The sequence below is a fragment of the Notechis scutatus genome, chromosome Z (genome assembly GCF_049901735.1).
Source record: "Notechis scutatus isolate UNSWTSFEM ecotype Mainland chromosome Z, rNotScu1.2, whole genome shotgun sequence".
Taxonomy (NCBI): Eukaryota; Metazoa; Chordata; class Lepidosauria; order Squamata; family Elapidae; genus Notechis; species Notechis scutatus.
This window is the reverse complement of record NC_142025.1, coordinates 94812026-94827591: the sequence shown is the minus strand read 5'-3', so window position 1 is coordinate 94827591 and position 15566 is coordinate 94812026. Positions and strand designations below refer to the sequence as shown.

Sequence of the window (15566 nt, the reverse complement as noted above, 5' to 3'; positions counted from 1 at the left end):
AGCTTCAAATTCATTTTTCTCTTTTCTTTTGCCTGCGTTCTTCACCAGAGAAAACAAGGAACCTTATTGATGTGAGATGAAGGAACTATATTTTGAACTTAGCTGATAGATGGATGGAGACTTGCTCCCACCAACTCTTTATCATGTAAAACACTGAACAATTTTTTTTCTGAGGAAAAAAGGGAAATCTAAACAATAGTACAAGCAAAGGCAAAAAAAAACCTCAAAAACAGATAATTTTGTACTTTTTCTCCTATGGGTTCTAGATAAAACACTTTATCTAGAGGGAAGACAAAGTGAGATAAAGAAGATTTTAGGTTGGCATTTTACATTATAAAATTCTTCTTGATAAAGGAACTATCCAAAATGAATAGGAAATAATCCAAGGCATCCAGTACAACAGCTGTTTCTGTGTTTTATCAGTTCAATCGTGGCATGCGGAAATTTAGCAGATGAAAAGTTATCATTGTTGGCACCAGAATATGGTGATAAGAGCTGGAGCTGATTTATTTCCTGCCTACCAGGCTGCAAGAAAGAGTAACAGGAAAATGGACTGTAGGATCACCCTTTTCCCCTCAGAAATGAAAATATTTTGAGCCTTTATGGTGCCTTAAATGGATCAGCCAAGAGCAACATTCACAGCTGAAATGTGCTGATACTTCTTGATCCTGGAATCCTCCAACCAATTATGTTGGTAGCATTTAGGAAGATTCCTGTCATTTCTTAAATTGCATCCCAACCCTTATGCCACAGCTTCTGGAGAGGTAGAAGTTGAAGAAATCATGCATATGCCTCTCTTTGCCCTCACTGCCACACATTCCAGAAAAAGCTGCATTTGTGGTATTTTTGCCGTCATGGAAACATGAGAAAATAATGAAATCTGCCAAATGGCAGTAAAATCAGTGAAGGCAGCTTTTCCACCTCTAATAGCAGCCTTGATTTTAATAAATTAGCAAATAAAGATATAATGATTTGGCTGTAATAAATGTTACTATCTGATAATAACCCAGAGAGCAAGTATCTAACAAAGGATAAGTAAGGGGGTCTGTTTAAAACTGTAATTCTAATCATCCTAATCGTTTTAAGATAAATTTGAAGAGATGAGACTGAGTTAGATAGGGTGCTAGGTAACTAGGATTCAAATATTTAAAATTTGATTTGGTTTGTTTAATAGAAAACAGGTGAAACAGGTGATGGACTAGAAGAGGGTAAACTGTACCACTGTCACAGAGGCTGCTCAGATGCTTGCTCCTCAAATACACTGGAACTAGAGCTCCCATCCTCCTCATCAGCAGAGCCACTGGGGGCTGAAAATGATTGGAATTTGGTTCCCTGTGGAAGGGGGTCACTGGAGACTTGCGTCCTTGCACCCTGTCTGTGAAGGAAGCCTGAATGGATGGATGCACACAGCTTAAACTTCTGAATAGGAGGATCCATTGTTCTTATTTGATTCATCTAGAATCAAGAAATATTTACAAAATTAAAAACCTCAGCAATGTGAAATCCTATTGAGGGTTATTTCCTCAGGGCACTTGAAATTCTGGAGGGAGGAGTCACCTGCTTACTTGCCTTCACAAAAGGGCTGCCTCTGCATTAATCTGACTTGTTCTCTGCAGATTAGCAAGCGAAGAGAAATTCAGACGATCATTGTTGCAGTAGCCTGCACATATATAATTATTGCAGAAGCATAGTCGTAACAAATGAAAGAACATCAGAACCAGGGATGGGATTCAATTTTTTTAACAACCGGTTCTGTGGGCGTGGCTTAGATGGTGGGTGTGGCTTGGTGGTCATGTGACTGGCTGGGCGTGGCCAACTCAACATTGAGGCACGCATCTCCTCACCTGGCCTCTCATGACTGTGGGGATGCTGCAACAGTCATAAGTGTGAAAAATGGTCATAAGTCACTTTTTTCAGTGCCATTGTAACTTTGAATGGTCACTCCACACAAGCAAAAGTACCAGCAAAGGAGGGGAAAAATAACTCCAGAGAAGTTCCAGAGACAGGAAGTCTAGTCCTGCCAAGAATGTAATAAGGGTTAATGGAGAGGCAGTTTCTGTAAGCAACACCAGAATGTTTCCTTCCTGCCTTCCTTACAGGATTAGGCCAGTAATTTCTTCTAACAACCGGTTCTCCGAACTGCTTAGAATGTTAACAACCGGTTCTAGTGAATAGGTGCAAACTGGTAGAATCCCACCCCTGATCAGAACCCGACACGGTATCATCCAGAATAAAGCAGGGATGTGTACTATCACTACTATTGTTTATCACCTACATTGATAGCATTAGCAAAGAAGCCAAACCCAATAATGAAAATAACATAAATGAACTAATTGTTGCAGGTGATCAGGCATAGATAGCAAGTATAGCTAAGAAAAATGCAACAACATCTTATGACCATGAATTAGGAATACAAGACAAATATTATGAAAATCAGCAATGAGAAAATAGACATAATGGCAATCGGAATAAAAAAGTATACCCTAAACATAGTAATGGAAGAACAAGCATAAAACAAGTATCCAAGTTCAAATATCTAGAAACAACATTAACCGAAGATGGTAAAATGGACAAAGAGATTAACAGTAAGGCAAACCAAATATTGGGACAGCTTGCTCCACTCCTACAATATAAGGCAACACAATTAGCACAAAGAAGCATCTCATACAAAGCATATTAATCCCCACCCTATGTTACCAGTGTCAAACATGGACAAGCCACCATAGCAGGCAAGGAATGTTGCAGATCCTGTCTCCTAAGGAGGTACATCTGGCAGTACCCAGAAGAAGGTAACCCTAAGTTGGTGTGGACTCCTCCTAAAGCAGCTTTCTATGTTCCTTCCCTTTCCTCTATCAATGTCTTGGGATGGTCCCCTTTGCATACATTATTCCATAATATGCCATTCCACTAATGATATGAAAACAAATAGAAGTTAGCAATAGAAAGACAGTACACCTTTGACCTGGAGGTTTCATGTGTGGTCTTGCGGTGAGATTTTATGCTCAAGTCGGAAGGTGGTCGCAGCATATTGACCACCTTGACCCACAGGCCAAAGAGATCTTCTTGGGTGCCAGGCTGGGAACAGAGCTGCAGATAAAGGTACGGCCGCTTGCCAGCTTGAATCGTAGCTGCTTCTTCTCTGGATTGTGGATTGAGATCCTAACCAGACACAGAGGAAAAAGCCTGCAAGATAGGGAGAAAGAAGAGGGGCATGGAATATAGTTGACAACTTGTTCATATTTACAGCTATTTGAACACCAGTGAATAATGTTACTATTTGAAAGCTGTTGTTTCGTTCGGTATATTTCATTAAATTAAAGCAATTTAACAATCTTTAATAAAATATTCTGCAATCTCTCTCTGAGTTCATGCAATGAAATAATTAAATCATCCCCTAGTAAATGAGAGAGAGAGAAAAAATGTTTGAAATGTAGAGCTGGCACTAAGTTTATTATGACCATGTAACATAATGGCACCGGAATGTTATGGGAGAAAGAGTGACAGATCCAAAGTTATTTAGTCATGTCTAGGTATAAACCTGGACTTGGACCAGGGTCTCATCCTTTGCTATGCAACATTTCAATGACCAATGACACTGTCTTGTCCATTTCATTCTTAACTCTACAGAAAGTACGTAAGCCCGATCAATAAAAAGAGGTGCCAATCTATAGTAGAAGATCTGAGAAAGATGAGACATCTCAGCCTCTGTCTGAGAGAGAAAAACTAAACCCACCTGGTGAGCTCATATCTCTTAGCTGGGCAGCGGGGATGAAAGAAGAATTTAAACTTTGGAGGAGGTTCTTCAGGGGGGAAGAGGGGATGAGCCAGAAGTAATACATTGGGGACCAGCATACTGGGGCTTGTTATAATCCAACATACAACTGGAGGGCAAAGATTGGGGAGGTCTGCAGCAAATGGGGCTTGGGTTCTTCAGAGTTTGAGGAAACTGAAAGAATTTGCTGGGGAATGTTCTTTCAGGAAAACCAGTAAGAGTGGCAGAGCAAACAGAAAGAAATCACCCTGGAAAGGTAAGAGCAAATGTCCCTGCCCCATGGCTGCTTATTCTTGAGGTGTGCTCCAGATAATTGCCAGCCTTGTGCCTGCATCATTCATCCCCCTAACAGTTGGCATTCCTGGGGGTGGTTTTTTCCATGTTATTCCCCTACCATGTGACTCTGGGAGAGCCAGCTACAGAAGGGGAGGTCTGCCCTTGCCCTCAGCGCCTCAGGGTAAGCTGAAGAAGCATTTCCCTTGTTCCCTTTGTTTCTCTGCAGACTCAGCCCAGAAATCCAGCAACATCCTCTCCCTTATCAGTTTCTGTTCTGTTCTCAGTTTCAGAACTTCTGTTATGTTCTTCTTCAAGCAAAGGATGACGGTGACAATGATTGTGTGAAGCAGGGGGAATTAAATAAAAAAGAGCCTTGTTTGATAAAAGAGACCTTTCTCTTAGATTAGTTCTCTACAATGACAGTTCACTTCATATGCATAGAAATTTTGCAGACCTCTGGTTTTAAGTTCAGCATCTTGATTTATTTATTTTTTGCTATCTCATTAAATCTGAATTCTGATAACCACTGATGAACTTTGGACTTGTGAGGGATCGGGGAGGCCTACTCAGTGAGGAAAGTGATCCACCCAATTGGGAGCAGGGTGGCAATGAGAAAGGAACACCAATATGCTCCATTATGTATTCCAACTACCAGATCCTTATTCTTCTCATGTTTACCTCTTCACACCAATGTCCCTTCTTGCATCCTAGTCTGCCCCAGAGTACAATCAACATTTGGGATTTCATGCCATAAAATGTTGGTCCTCATCCTAATGGCTTTTTAAAAAATGGTTTTAAACATCAGTCACTAAGAGTTTTAAAAAAAATAATCTGACTCCTGAAAAAGCTTTGTGTTTTAATTCCATTTCATTTTTTTGTTTGTCAAGCATCCTCCTTTCTGCATCATCTTAATTTCTGCATTTTCTTTCCATTTGTCTAAACAAATATCAATTGGGAATAGATCCACACAAACATTTGTTCTTTCAATCTTACACACAAACACAAATGCACACAGTATTCTTTCCCCACCACAACCCACATGCAAGTCATATTATAATCTTTAAAACTTGTGTGGGGGAGGAGTTCTGATCTTAAACAATATTTGCACCACTGTTCCTTGTTTACCATTACGAAAATTGTACTCTTAGAAATTTGTTTTCCTTGTTGTTAGGTCATTTTTCCTGACTGTTTCCCTTTCTTCATGCCCAGCCTGTTTCTCCTCCCCATTTTCTTACCCCCATCTTACTCATTTCTCTAAATCTTTGCTTCAGCACAATTGATATGAGAAAAATGAACAAAATGAATTACAATGACCTTTGTATCTGAGCATTTCTATGGTGCTGATCATAATTTACATTCAAATGTATGAAAAGAAATGTTGATTCCTTTTAAATGAAAAGCAGATTAGAAATGCTGTGATTAGCCTTAGATGGATGCATAATTATTTTTGCTAGGTAGGTAGGTTAATTATTTCAACGTCCAGTATAAAAACTAGCACATTTCAGCTTGAGCACATCTATACAATGAATTATACACCTACCAGACCAGCATACCCTCCTTTCTAAAATATATCAGAAATGTATCAGTCCAGCTTTACATAGCCCTGTCTTTTGATTCAGATGGAGAAAATAAAACTCTAAATGCTCATTTGTCCTCTGAAATTCTGGTCCAGAAGCTATCATTTTCAACTGTAGTACTGTATTATTATGCAAAATGGAAAGAGAAAAGAAAAACTAAAGGAAAGAAACAAATTGGTGACAGAGCTGGAGGCAATTAAAGATCCAGACAAGAAGAGGGCAATCTGCCCTACAAACATGATATCAGGTGTGTATCAACTGCAACCATTTGAATTATGCCAAGTAACCAAGCAATTACAATGAGGATGCTGAGATTTAACTTTCTGTCTGTCTGTCCGTCCATTTATCCACCCACTTACCCACCCACCTATCATATTTCTCTCTCTCAGGAGCAAAGAAATGACTGTTATACCTTGGGTAAATGTTGCCCAATAATAGACTTAAACTAAAAGTGCCTTGGAAAAGACATTTTAAAAAGTCGTATGATTGTGTTCAAAATCTTGTTACAATTTTTAAATATTGTATTTCTGTTTCACTACTAACTAGTTGCATAAGGAAAAGTGGGAAAATGTGAGATACAGCTTTTCCCTATAAAAATAACTATCTCGTTAATAAAAAACACAGATTATCAATCAAGACAGTGCCAACCACTTAACTTAAATCTAAGCAGAGTTATTGTTAGAATAATTGGAATTAAATCTCTTGAGAAGCTAGCCCTAGGATTTCTAGTATCAGATATCTATGTTCACACAGATATTAGCCATGTAATCATGACAGACATTTTGCAAATAAATAGTCCCTCCACTTATCACAGCTTCAAGATATACAATAGTCTTTCAACAGCATTCTTATGAGCTACCCCAATCCTTCAGGAGCTGCTGAATCATCCAACTCTGACCCACAACTGCCAGCTGGTGCCTGGAGATGGGCCTTTCCCAAAACGTTGATGTTATAGGTACATGCACATAGTACCCTTTGTGGCAATATTTGCACAGCATGCCAATCTTAGTGTTCAATTTGTTAAATGTGAGCCAACTGATACAAACACAGCTTGTTTGTTTAGCTTGTAGCAGTGTTTTTCAAACCTGACAACTTTTAAGATTTGTGGACTTCAGTTTCCAGTATTCTCCCAGCCAGCATTCTGGGAGCTGAAGTCCACACATCTTAAAGTTGCCAAGTTTGAAAAACACTTCTTTATACCTTAATACAGTGGTCCCCAATCTTTCCAGCTCTTTGGACTGACTGTGGTAGTGGTGGTGGTGGGAGAGGGGATGGTTTCATCATGTGCGTGCCCACTGGGGGCTGGGGGTTGGGGACTCCTGGCTTAATGCATTACAGAAAGCCAGAACACAGAGAAGTTAAGTAGCTGAGCATGCTGAGGCAGGGTAAGAAGGAGAAACACAAGAGAATGGCTTGCTAACATGCCATTCTTTTGTTCAAACCCCAGTCTGAAAACTCTGTGTAGACAAATCAATCTGGCCTGTTGTACCTTAGGGCCGCCCTATGCCTGAAATAACCGAAACCTCGAGCCCCGTGTTTTCTTTACTTGAGGCCACCTTCATTAACATCCTCAGGAGGCTGCAGGGAACGGGAACGTTCGACCGGCCTGATGGAGTTTTCCACTAAGCAGTGGACCTGCTAATTACTGCACCTGAGACAGGATGGAGTCCGGTGCTTCTGAACGCTGGCAAGCTGCGACATCCTTTTTCTGAGGAGATTGTTTCTCTGAAACGTTGGGAAAAGGGCCAGGCAGGTGTGACAGGGAACAGAGGCTCAGGGTTGTTTTTTTCTTAGATAATACGGGGCAGGTAAGCAGTATCTGCCTGAACGGAATCAGCAAACCTGGCTGGAATTAAGTTGGAGTATTGACACCATTACTGATGATTCTTAAAGCGGTTTGAATTAGTCATCGACTTATGACCACAATTAAGCCCAAAATTCCAGTTAAGTGAAACATTTGTTGCGAATTTTGCCCCATTTTATGACCTTTCTTGCCTCAATTGTTAAGTGAATCGTTGCAGTTGATAATTAACCAGTTGTTAGGTGAATTTGGCTTCCCCATTGACTTTGCTTGTCAGAAGTTTGCAAAAGAAGGTCGTATAATCTTGGGATACAGTAACGGTTTTAAATATGAACCAGTTATCAAGCATATTAATTTTGATCACATGATCATGGGGAAGCTTGTGAGGTAGATTGGGCTGAGAGTTAGAATCTGTCCCAAAGTCACCCAGCTGGCTTTCAGGTATGACTAGAACTCATGTGATGATCTGGGATGTGGCACAAAAATAACAAAGTCACCAAAGTAGATAAATTCCCTTTAATGCCTCCAACATGGCCCCCAATGTCCAGTTATCTCGACTGGAGATCAAACTCTTCCAAAAACAGTCTACAAAGGGAAGAAATACAGTCCGAACCCAAAATAAAGATAATTAGAAATAAAAAAAACAACACAAACCATGCTGAAGTAATTAACACGACAGGCCAGAATGATAAATTGCAGACTTCCAAAAGATAACACAGCATCCACAGTTGGGAGGACACCAAAACCCAGATAAGCCTGGACAAAGATAATGCATGATTTGCTTCCAGCAACTTTGCCATGCGCAATTTGCCCTTTTAAACAATCTTTCCAGCTGCAGCCCATGAAGGGGATCAGGGCCCTTTCCTCTCCTGTAAACCATGTTGCTCCCTTATCCGTTCCTCCCTATGTGCCATAGGATGAAGAGGGGGTGGGCCTGGGTCTTCCTGTGAATTCCTAGCCAGTCTGTGCCCTTCCCCAGTTTCCTCCATAGCCACCAGAGCCACAATCCCACTACATCTCCCTCAGAATCAGATTTCAACTGGGGTATGGCAACTCAAGTCTCCTGGCAAATAAATTGGTGTCTAGACCACATTGGGCTTTTGAAATTAATTTTAAAGTTTTCTTTCTTCACACCATCTTCCTGTCTCAGGAGAGTGTAATCTTTCCTTAATGACTACTCATTTCTTCCCTGAAATCAGCTGTAAATGCCTCTACAACATGTAACGCCCCACTTTCAAGCAGTGAAAAGCTTCAGGGATATCAGCCCCAAGTTCGCATCCTTGGAAAGTGGCTGATAGAGATCTCTCGATGAAGTATAATACGATGCTTCTTAGCAAGGGATTCTCTCTCATTCCAGCAGACTAAGCCTTTTCTTGGAGGAACTTTTGGAGAAGGGGTAAATTATTATAAAATTATCTCAACCCATCAATAGCCCAACTCAACTTCTAACTCCAATTCAACTGTCCTCACAGAATGATGATTAATCTTAGATGGGGTTTCATGATTTAAAGAGTGCTTTGCCACACATGGGGGTGGGCAGATTCCACATGAGATCCATCGTTCAAATCCCTTTAATGTACTGATCTGAGTAAGTTTGCAGTGATAATGAAAATGCACTTTGGGGATAGTTTCCAGTGGACAAAATTTATTCTCTGTGTGAACAAATGCTATATGCAGTGAGTCACCTATGGCTAACTGGGATCCCTGACATAGAGAGTAATCAAAGGGAGAGCTGTTAGTTATATTATGGAGTACACAATTCCAAATCAGTTAAATCTAGACAGGTTGGAGTGAAAGATCTTGCTTTGCAGCAATGAATCTTTACAGCCCTCTGTTGGCTAGATCAAGCAATTGCATCTCCTCAGTCTTTCATCTACAGTATTCTGCAGGTGGCGAGATAATACAACTACATAACCCTTATTGTCTAACCAAACAATGTAGCATTTTCTACACAGGTTGGACTAAAATATCAGAATCACCTTGATCAGAATAAAAATGTATATGGAAGAAATCTGTGAGGACTCTGAGTCATCCATAGTTGCTTCAAATATGCTTTTTTCTTCAAAAGGCAACTGGATTGCTTTTTCCTTCAGGAAGAAGAAGAAAACATTTCACTTCTCATCCAAGCTTTATCGATTCTTGATGGACTGGGGATGGAAGGATAGTTACTGACAGTTGAGAATTGATGGTGAGCGGATGAAAGGATAGGTTCTGATAGGATGGTGGGGAAAGGGAGGTAGATTGTATTTCTTTGCAGTCATCTGGTCATTAGTATTCTCTAAGAGCTGTTGAGGCCATTTGGGGGTTTTTAGGTGCCTTTGGGGTCACCTGAAACAGAGTGCTACTGGTTGTAGAAAGTTCTTGAAACTGCTTCAAGGGCTTCATTGTAAACTGGAGATAGGCAGTATCTCATTCCTCTCCCACTGTTGAGGGAGGGGTGTTCAATTCTAACATAGGTTATCAGAGAGTGCTAACAACCAGATGACTGCAAAGAAATACAATCTTTCCATCCCCCACTACCACCATCTATTCAGAACTTATCCTTCCATCGTCTCTCCCCCCAATAATCAAAACTGATGAAGCTTCTTGGATGAGAAGGGAAACATTTTTCTTCCTCAAAGAAAAAACTGTCCAGTTGCCTTTTGAAGAAACAATATATAGAATATATATATTTTACCTCCATATTATGCTCTTACCTTTTCCCACTACAGAAGGGCTTTCTGACATTCATCTGAATGTCCAAAGCCTGAATTGTCCAGGACATACGCTGTGATTGACATTTTTGCTTCTTATCTATCTTTATACAATCCTACCTGCAAATTTCAAAGCCATTTGTACCAAAATAGGAAACCACCATTTATTACTCATCTTATGCCATAATTCATTTAACAATAATTTGTCAGCATGATTCAGAACAATATTGACCTATAATAAACAATGATTTATAAGTAACAATGGGTGGTTTTAGCACTAAATTTAATTAAACCAATTAAGCCATATTAATGGGTGAAGCACATGAACTAGCTCAGCTTTCTCAATGGGTGAAATATGTACATGCTTGAATGTGTATATGTAAACAAAATCACAGGAGAATGGCCAGGAAAGCAACACCATGATTTAATTTTTACAAGTCACAGGAAGAAAACTGTAAATGTGGAGGAGTGTAAACTGGCCTTCGGAGAAGGAATTCAAATGGCACTTTGTGAAGCACACACATACAACCATGGAAGGAATACAGAAGTAGACAGGTCCAAGAGCAAGTGTGGGATTCTACAGGTTCGCACCTATTTGCTAGAACCAGTTATTAACATTCTAAGCAGTTCGGAGAACCGGTTGTTAGAAGAAATTACTGGCCTAATCCTGTAAGGAAGGAAACATTCTGGTGTTGCTTACAGAAACTGTCTCTCCGTTAATCCTTATTACATTCTTGGCAGGACCAGACTTCCTTTCTCTGGAACTGAACTTCTCTGGAGTTTTTCCCCCCTCTTTTGCTGGTACTTTGCTTGTGTGGAGTAACCATTCAAACTTACAATGGCACTGAAAAAAGTGACTTATGACCATTTTTCACACTTACGACTGTTGCAGCATCCCCAAAGTCATGAGAGGCCAGGCGAGGAGATGCGTGCCTCAATGTGAGTGATGTTGAGTTGGCCACGCCCAGCCAGTCACATTACCACAAAAGCCACGCCCACCAATTAAGCCACACCCACAGAACCGGTTGTTAAAAAAATTGAATCCCACCCTTGTCCAAGAAGGATGAGATTGGCTTTTTAACCTAACGTTCGTAAATAGAAAAATGCAGGCATTCTTTTCAAGAGAAGAAAGAAAAAAACAACACATGTGGAAGCCATGGAAACTTGACTTAACTCTGAAAAAATGAGAATAGTCATTCAGGAGGAATTGGAAGGAACATGAACTATTCCTGTTTTACCTTGGGTGAAACATAAACACGAATCCAGCTTGTATAGTAAATTGGAAGGAGAAATAAAGTGCTGGGAAAAAATTTTAAGAAGCAGGAAATTATCATACACCAAACATAAAGCAACTGCTGCTTGGTTTGGAAATATAATAGAACCACAACCAAAGCCTAAGGAACTTTCTTCAATGGTTTTTTTTAATAATAAACTGTGATTATGTCTCTAAGTAGGAAAATCTCTGCAGGCTTCCTCAAGATGAAGACCCAGACACCATGTCACAGTTAACAAAAGTCAAGGATACCAGCACTGGTAGTAAAAGAGAATGAAGGTATGTTCTCAATCAACTCCCCCCAATAAAAGAAAACTCCCCACCAAAATTTCTACTTAGCCGGCCATCCCTGCAGAATTTTGAAAAATATAAAGAGGGCAGAGACAGGTGGAAACAAGGAACTAAAATGATATAGAAAAGCAGCTGCTAATCTGTGCTTCTCATCCCAGAAAATAATCTACTCCAGCCGCTGCTTCCAAGGCTCAGTCTGTCTGTGACCATTTCTAGCTGGGAAGTTCAAGGGTTTCCCTCCTCCTTTTGCCCCATGCCTCCTAACCCAGAAGGCTCTGTGACTTGTGCAATTCTAATAGAATAAGATTGACAACGGAAGGCAGAAGAAATGGGCTTGGGATCAGGGATACAACCAAATACCAATGTGGGAACTGTAATTAGACAGAAATCTTCTATCAGCAGTGGGGAGGAGAGAAGGAGGGAAAAAGAAATTGAAAAATGAAGACACAATGTACCCCTGTAATACACATGCCAACAACAGTTTCTTAAGATGGGACTTGTTATGTATTGTATATAGTATATAGTTGTCAGTTGAAATTCTCATTTTGGTCCTCTGTTGGAGTGGGAAAATACTCTCTCCTGATTGGTTGTTTGGTTGGACAGTTGCATATAAAAGGAGCTGTGTCAGCCAGGGAGTTAATTTGCCTCACAGGCAGTATTGAATAAGGAGCTGTTAGAAATCACTCTGGCCTCACTTCCATTCTTCGGCCAGAATATAACAGGACTGAGGAGGGAAAGACTGGCTCAGCCCCGTGCAGAACCCACAAGACGGTACAATTGTATTATAAAGACTAAGGAAGAGAAGGAGGAAGAAGAAGAAAAAAATACCAAGCATTTAGTCTTAAGACTTCAATATGTTTAGTTTAGGTGCTTAATTATAAACATACATCCCAACCTGCCTTGCTTTGTTCTGCAACAGCCTTTCAATCTGTACAGGCTGGGAATTCTGGCAACTGGGAAGTTCCTTTCACAGAAAATCTTTAGAGCAATGTCTAAATTACATGGCATTTTCTCCATTAGGTGCAGATGTCCATAATTAACTAGACCCTGAAAATACTAATTTTCTATATAAAATAAGAAAGGTCCACATAATGGAACAAACCGAATGGAAAAAACGGCTTACTCCTCCCTCTTCCATTCAGTCTGCAAAGTGAAAACGGAGGAAAGCTTTGCAGGATGTGGGCTTATGCTCCATTTCAGCAATTTTCTCTTGCTTGTGAATAGGAAAAGAGAGTTGCCCTGATATTTTGGAGTTTGATTGCATACCTTCTTTGCTAATTATAACAGCAGCGTTTTTAAAAGGTACTTTTTGGTTCCCTTTCAGGTAATTGAGGCAGGCTCCTTGCAATTCACATGAACAGTGGCTGACTCTGGTTGTACCCGAGGCTGACTGAGAACTACACTCTTTTAGGCCCAATCCACCACAACTTTATTTTTAATTGGGCCTTCTGCAAAACAAAAGAAGGGTTCAAACTAGGATGTGAAATCAACAGTATTGTGTCAGCCGTAACACACTCTTTTTAGCACTCTCCTGAGCTACAGGAGAGCTACCTTTTCTAACCTGGCCCCCTTTGTGTGTGGGGACTACATTTCCCAAAATTCCTCAGTCATGCCAGCTTTCTGCCAGCGCCTGCTTTCTAAAATCAGGTACCTGTTCTTGGTGTCCAGGAGGAAGGTATTGGTATTCAGCTTTGTTCGGGTATTTTCCCACGTCATTGTAGTTGTGCTTTTAAAGTTGTAGCAACGTTTCGGCAGAATCTCATCTGCCATCATCAGGCTTCTGTATTGTGTCCATCTGTGAGTCAGGCCCCCACAGTTGTCTCAGTTTTAAATTTGGGGCAGCCTATTGCTGTGCCAGAATGGTTTTTTCTTCGTCCTGATTGGTTGGGAATCTTGGTCTGTGTTTATTGGTCTTGGAGTTTGCTATGTTCTGCTTGATTGGTGTTTCTAATATCTTATGTCTGTTTTGTGGCTCTTTTTGTATCTTGATTGGCTGGCAACATTGTGTTCCTTTATTGGAGGCCTTTTGTGCAGCTTGGCTCCGGGTAAATGGACAGCTATCATTTGTTAGGAAGCTACGTTTCATCTGGGTGCCTGGTTGGGGTGTGTTTGAGCTGGAGATATCAGGGGGGATCTGTTTGTGCCCAGGTGTTTGCCTGGCTTGTGGTGTAGAGATTTTTTTGTTTGAGAGTGCAGGCTTCCAAATATTTGACAGTCTGGTGGAATCATCTCTTCTATTCATGCTTTCAGGTCTTTTTTCAATCTCTATGGCTTCTCTGATGATTCTGTGGCTGCGGTTTTCTATAGTGGCTAGGGTTTTGGTGCCATTAAAGTTGATGCTATGACCTGTGGCTTCCATGTGTTGGACTAGTGAGGAAGTGTGTTCCAGCTTTTTGACTGCATTTTTGTGTTCAGTCCGACGGAAATAAAGACAAACTCAAACAGGATTTGAAACATTAGGCACAAATAGAAACACTCACACAAAATCAACTTACAAAGGGATAAAAGGGTATAAAAAACCAGGGGCTTACCATAAGAAGCTAGCTAGCCCAGGAACGCAGACTTCTCGCTGTTCTCCGCCTTCCTGAAAAATAAAAAGATCCAGCTTTCAAGCAGTTGTCCGTATCCTTGCGCCAGAGCTCTCCCAGCAGGAAAATCGAATCCTCGAAAGAAAGGCATTTTGATACCTTTCAACACTGATACTTTCTTAAAGGGGAAGGGTTGTTTTAAGCTTTTTACACTGCTGTTGGGAAGAAATACTCCCCTGGAATACTCCCCAGCCAGCATGCAATGATCAGCACTTTGAAGAAATAATTGAATAACGAAGCAGAGCTGCGGAAAGAAGCTTTTTAATGACAAGGAACCAAGATGAGTGACATTCAGTAAGGCTTCTTGGCTACCTAGAAAGATTGACATTCAAACGTGAGTATACATACCCTTTCTGAGTTTTGGTCTAAAACTGGTTTTTTATGATGTTTAATTCTGTGTTTATTGATGGGATAATTTTCCCTATTCAGCTTTGTTTGGAAGGAAAAAAGTTAATCTATATTCCTAAAAAGAACCTGGGTTGAGAAATCTGATTAGTTCCTGTGTCTAATTGTTCTGGTAATTAGTTTAACAAGCAATAGCTACTGTTGTGATTTAATTATTTGTATTGTGTTTGAATTTTTTCCTGCCTCATGGTTTCTTTTTCTATCTGGGGAGATGGTCTTCCTTCACTGTTTTAATGGTATCTGGCACTGTCCTTTTGGGATGTACTTCCAAGAGGCAGGATGCAAGCTTGGCACTGATTTTTTTACTGCCTTTCTGGGGGGCATGTGACATTTCTTTAAATCTGGATAATTTCGTTAGGACAAGGATCTTCAAACTTGGCAAGTTTAAGACTTGTGGACTCAACTCCCAGAATTTCTGACATGATTGGAGGGGGAATTCTGCGAGTTGAAGTCCACAAGTCTTAAAGCTGTCAAGTTTGAAGATACCCCTTAAGATATCTTGTAAGGTGAGTGAGACCAGCTGGTATCTTTAAGTGGTGCAAATGGATCTAAAGATTGCTCTATCTGGAGAGCTTAAATGACCTCTCTGCTAAAGGGTTTCACTTTATGAGCAAGAGTTGGCTGCTGATAGTTATCATTGCATTTTAACTATTTTAATTCCTCAAGGTGCTCTGGCACCCTGCCTGATTGTAACTCCAGCTTGCAGGTATTTTTAATCTAATGATTGGCATTTAGGGAAGGTTTTTGCAAGCAAAGAAGCTTTTTGTATGTTTATACAGGTAATCCTTGACTTACAACAGTTCATTTAGTGACCATTCAAAGTTACAATGGCACTGAAAAAAGTGACATGACTGTTTTTCACACTTACGCCAGTTGCAGCATCCCCACTC

At 40.4% G+C, this 15566-nt stretch overlaps 1 long non-coding RNA gene across 1 annotated transcript; it reads right to left on the bottom strand.

Moving 5' to 3' along the window:
* Positions 1-1369: 1369 nt before the first annotated feature.
* On the bottom strand, positions 1370-14372 carry LOC148129010 (uncharacterized). The gene is made up of 3 exons (XR_015745601.1): positions 14215-14372; positions 2956-3183; positions 1370-1455 (listed from the first exon to the last, which is right to left on the bottom strand). It is a non-coding gene; the product is annotated as an uncharacterized LOC148129010 (long non-coding RNA).
* Between the last annotated feature and the right edge of the window lie 1194 nt (positions 14373-15566).